Genomic DNA, 5,825 nt, shown 5'->3' on the forward strand with positions numbered 1-5,825 from the left:
TCACTGAATGCAAAAACAAAGAGTAGCTCACTAAGGCCCTGTTTGGTTTGGCTGTGGATTTCTAAAAGCAGCTGTGAAAAATCTGTTGTGGAAAAACAACTATGGAAAATCTAATGTGAAAAATATGTAGGTAATTTGGCAAACCAGCTGATACAACTTTTTCAGATTTTGGCCCGCAGCGGAATCAGATTTTGGAAAGCACGTCCTGGGCTGCTTCCACTTTTGGTTCAGATTTCGGCAGCGGATTTCTGGAATCGGATTCTGCTGGGTTCGCCCTTTGGTTCAGATTCTGCTGCGCGGTAGCGGAATCCGTCGATAAAAGCTAAACCAAATAGGGCCTAAAGTGCTCAAACGAATCATTTCATAATAAACAAGAATTAAACATAGACCGGTGGAGGATGAAAAGGCCCTCCTTTAGTGACATATGTTGTAATGCCAAAAAAGGTCTGATTCAAATTTTCATCCTTGGTCACCAAAGATTATCGTGTTGATGAGTACAAAAAATAGATCTCGGATCTCAGGGTCAGCTGTATCAGTTGCTTAACATGTTAGTGCAACATTATAGTTGAATAGAAACGGCTACTTAGTATGTATTGTGCAAGTATATTCAGTGAAACTATATATATATATATATATATATATATATATATATATATATATGTTCAATAATGATGATTAAAAGATACTACCTGTCAATTGGATAAAGATCCAAGGCACCAGAAAAAGTTGATCAACCTATGACCAAAAAAGCAGACACATATTTTTTATCTTTATTAAGCATACGATCGATCCACCATTACATGGATGTATCAGGAAAACTTCCTTTTTACATCCATAAGTAGTACACTCCACACATTCTTATATATGTCAGAAGGTAGAGCACCGAGTCTATCGATATGGAGAGCAGCGATTTGGCTCACGGGCTCAGATGAGCCCAGGCATGAACAATATGGCGATTTAAAATAGAAAAGAAATTCAAAAATTCCAAAACAATTTTGTGGTGTAAGATGCATGTGCGTGAACTCCATGCAAAATTTTGTCAAGTTTGGATATTCGAGGAGCTTGTGGAAAAAAAGACAAAATCAGGCATGAACAGTCTGATCTTCAAAAGTTTCTCAGACATCTGAAATTTGTCTTTTTGAAAATCGCACTGTTCACACCTAGGATGTCTGAGAAACTTTTGAAAATCACATTGTTCATGCCTGATTTTGTCTTTTTTGCACGAGCTCCTTGAATATCCAAACTTCACAAAAACATTCACGGAGTTCGGGCACAGGAGCATCTTGCACCACAAAAAATAATTGGAACTTTTTAAACTTTGTTTCTATTTTAAACTGTGGTACTGTTCACCATGTTCATCTGAGCCCGGGTTCCGGGTTGAATTATTGATATGCCCTTACTCACTTTACAAAGTCATCATTCTATCATTCCCTTGCATATAGCAACACTGCTCACTGGATCACTCAATAATCACACAACTATACTGTCCATGTAAAATTTGACACACCAATTAGCAAGATGAGTGCCTCTCAACAGCATGTATTGGCGCATAAATGAAGTGTGATAATTTGATTAATCAAGTAGATGTTGAGCTAACATGTATATTTGTAAAGCTACCTGAGCCTCTTGTAAGATTTGGGGCAGCCTGTCGGCGAGCCACTCATCAAAGTCCTCCTGCAATGACAGCGGCTGGGTGGAGAGGATCCAGAGGATCTCAGCCGGAATATGGCAGCTGGTGTACTTCTCGACGAGGCGGCGTCCGGTGGCAGCAAGGCGCAGAGTGTGACCTGAGCGTTGTTAACGTCACCACCACAACGGAGTGCAGCAGGTGCGGTATGTTGGATCAATTAAGACTTAAGTTGCTGCATTTTTCTCATGAAAAAATTTGTACAATTTCACAGGTCTTGCATCGGCCAGGGACAACACAATGTAAAAAACCATGCATCAATTCATGAACCCATGGCGGAAATCATGTGCACGTGGGAATTGATTAATCAGTACTTGGTAACCCATAGAGGGAATCACTATACCTCCGTCCGTCCAGGTGAGTAACAACAGGTTTTTTGGACGAAGGAGTCTAACTCTAGCATTTGCTTAAAAAGTTTGAGTAAGAAGGTGGACCTGTGGAAAAGATCAAGTCGGTGGCGCACAAAGGTACTGTTGCGTGGTGTAGAGGCACAACACAAGGGAACTGAAAGTAGCATTAGATGAGAAATTATAAGGGGCATCAATGGATGATTGAAGTTTTAGGACAGAAATTGCAGCAGGCAAACCATGCTAGCTCGACGGCACGAGGACGGACGTTGAGGACAACTTCGGCGGCGTTGGTTCCGTTCAGCAAAGCCACCACAGTGTCGTCAGGGCGACATAAATGATGTGAGGGAGGGAGTGGCGCGTCAGGCAGTCTCGCTGGAGGGATGAGGGCGGGGCACCCTAGCGGCGGCGCTGCCCAGGGTGCGGGAGCGGCTCTGCCTTTCGTCCTCTCCCTCGAACGTGAGGGATTGATTGTGTCATGGGCGTGGCATGGAGCGGCGGCGCCGCTGGTGAGATGCGCTAGGGCATCGAGGAGACGGCGCGATGATTTCGTACGGGACGATTCTTTTGGGTGCGGGCGTGGGGGTGGGGGTACGAAAAATAACCGGTTGTGTTTTCTTTCCCAGTGAAGCTAAGTATGGAAGGGGATCTGTGGGAGAAATAAATCAAGGAAGAGGATGATCTGTTTGGAAGGTGATCTCATGTATATGCTATTAGTTTTGAATTCTTAATTACCAAATATTTACATGATTGGATTGAATCGACACATGCCAAAGCAAACACAAATAAATGAAAGGAGTATCATACGTGATTCGGTTTTAAGTACGAAGAAGAAGAAATTAACGTGGGATGTGGGAGGGGAGACGGAAAAAAACCCAGCGAAAAAACGGTTGAAAGTGGTGGGACAAAAATAAACCGTACTATTCAACCAACTCAGATATTAAGAGTAGAGATGATCTTTAGTAGTTGCGGATACTTGTTAGAGTTCCAATCATAAGTGCATATGATCCAAGGAGAGAAAGTATGTTACCTTATGTCTCTTCTTCACATAAAATTGCAATAACGACCACCGATCTTGTTAACAATTGTCTAGGATAATTCCGCACACCGATCCATCATTATTCCACACTCGCTATTTATAATATATAGTAATATATTTTAACTTTATATTAAAAGCACCTATTTTTACATTTTAGTTCTCTGAATCATGCAAAGTTATCCTCTTCATACCCACAACGTAGTTTTATTTCTCGCTTCTAGATGGAAGCAAATGTTCGGTGTACGTGGAGTCGTATCAGTTGCAGATAGGACTTGGAAGAATATTGATCTTACCTTTAGCTCCTTGTGGGTTCGACACTCCATACTTATCACTTTCACCTTTGGAAATTGCTATGATGATTCCTTGCACTTGGGGATTATCAAGCTCTTTTCTGGCGCCGTTGCCGAGGAGCAATAGCGTGGGGTTGGTATTCCCGTGTATGCTTATTTGCTTTGTTCACTAAGTAAATTTTGTTTTCCCTTTTGTCTTTGTTTCGTTGTGGGTGAAACAAATAAAAAAAATTAAAATAATGAAAATACAAAAAATGTACTTGCCTCTTATTCCTAAAAACTTTTTTAAAAAGAGAAGTGATTGGAAGATTATGCATCGGAGAAGTGAGAGTCGACCTTGAACACTTGTGTTCATGCTCATGGAAACAATGTAGATTTTTTCATGGAAGTTTCTCAAAAATAAGTATCCCCTTGTATATATCCATTGTATTAGAAAAATAATGGGTCATGGTTTGGCTTTAGAATGTTTAAATTGCTTGTTTAGTGTGTGCAGCAGAAAAACAGAAACTTTTTCTATAGTGTTTGAATTTTCATTTTTTACTGGAGCGTGATAAAATCTTGAAATTCTTACCCAGTGCTGCCAAACAATTTTTTTAGATTGTCCTAATTTCTTAGAATTTTTGAAGCTACAGAAGTATACGAAAGTTCCTGATTGTTACAGACTGTCCTGTTCTTGACAGATTCTATTTTCTATGTGTTGTTCACTTATTTTGATGAATCTATGGGTAGTATCGAGGGGTATGAACCATGGTAAAGTTGGAATACAGTAGATATAATGCTAATATTAAATTGGAATGCGTTTACAACAGTACCTAAAGGTAGTGATTTGCTTTATTATACTAATGGATCTCACAAGGTTTTTGTTAACTTTTGAGTGGATGAAGTGTTTGAAGAACGATGAGTTATCGATATGAGAAGAATAACGAGAGGAAAGAGTTCAAGCTTGGGGATGACCATGGCACCCTGATACCTCTTCATCGTACCTATAACTTTTTATTGTTCCATGCTATTATATTATCTCTTCTGGATATTTTATATGCATTAATATGCTATTTTATATGATTTTTGGGACTAACATATTAACTTAGAGCCCAGTGCCAGTTTCTTATTTTTCCCTTGTTTTAGAGTTTCGCAAAAAAGGAATACCAAACAGAGTCCAAACGGAATAAAACTTTCGCGATGATCTTTCTTGGACCAGAAGACACCCAGGAGACTTGGACTGCAAGTCGGAAGAGCCACGAGGCGGCCACAAGGGTGGAGGGTGCGCCCCCAACCTTGTGGACCCCTCGTAGACCTCCTGACCTAGATCTTCCTCCTATATATACTCTTATACCCCAAAAACGTCCAGGGGGCACTAAACCACTTTTCCACCGTCGCAACCTTCTGTACCCGTGAGATCCCATCTAGGGGCCTTTTCCGGCATCCTACCGGAGGGGGATTCGATCACGGAGGGCTTCTACATCAACACCATTGCCTCTCTAATGAAGCATGAGTAGTTTACTTTAGACTTACGGGTCCATAGCTAGTAGCTAGATGGCTTCTTCTCTCTCTTTGATTCTCAATACCATGTTCTCCTCGATGTTCTTGGAGATCTATTCGATGTAATACTCTTTTGCGATGTGTTTGCCAAGATCCGATGAATTGTGGATTTATGATCAGCTTATCTACGAACATTATTTAAATCTCCTCTGAATTCTCATATGCATGATTTGATATCTTTGCAAGTCTCTTTGAAATATCGATTTGGTTTGGCCAACTAGTTTGGTTTTTCTTGCAATGAGAGAAGTGCTTAGCTTTGGGTTCAATCTTGCGGTGCTCGATCCTAGTGACAGAAGGGGAACCAACACGTATTAATTGTTGCCATCAAGGATAACAAGATGGAGTTTTCATCATATTGCTTGAGTTAATCCCGCTACATCATGACATCTTACTTAATGTGTTACTCTGTTCTATGAACTTAATACTCTAGATGCAGGCATGAGTCGGTCGATGTGTGGAGTAATAGTAGTAGATGCAGAATCGTTTTGGTCTACTTGACATGGACATGATGCCTATATTCATGATCATTGCCTTAGATATCGTCATAACTTTGCACTTTTCTATCAATTGCTCGGCAGTAATTTGTTCACCCACCGTAATAATTTCTATTTTGAGAGAAGCCTCTAGTGAAACCTATGGCCCCGGGTCTATTTTACAACATATTAGTTTCCCGTCAACTTGCCAATTTTTGTCGCCGTTCCCTTACTTTGCAATCTTTTACTTTACGTTCCATAAACCAAAAATACCAAAAATATTACTTTACCGTTTATCCATCTCTATCAGATCTCACTTTGCGAATAACCATGAAGGGATTGACAACCCCTTTGTCGCGTTGGTTGCAAGTTGTTGTTTCTTTGTGCAAGTATTCGGTGGCTTGTCGTGTTGTGTCCTACTGGATTGATACCTTGGTTCTCAAAACTGAG

At 40.5% G+C, this 5,825-nt stretch overlaps 1 long non-coding RNA gene across 1 annotated transcript; it reads right to left on the bottom strand.

Annotated features, from left to right (window-relative positions):
* Nucleotides 1-1,315: 1,315 nt before the first annotated feature.
* Nucleotides 1,316-2,580, bottom strand: LOC147975097 (uncharacterized). The gene is made up of 3 exons (XR_015602011.1): nucleotides 2,274-2,580; nucleotides 2,122-2,191; nucleotides 1,316-1,787 (listed from the first exon to the last, which is right to left on the bottom strand). It is a non-coding gene; the product is annotated as an uncharacterized LOC147975097 (long non-coding RNA).
* Between the last annotated feature and the right edge of the window lie 3,245 nt (nucleotides 2,581-5,825).

This window comes from Triticum urartu, chromosome 4A (assembly GCF_056163025.1).
Source record: "Triticum urartu cultivar PI428250 chromosome 4A, HENAU_Tu73, whole genome shotgun sequence".
NCBI classification, from domain to species: Eukaryota; Viridiplantae; Streptophyta; class Magnoliopsida; order Poales; family Poaceae; genus Triticum; species Triticum urartu.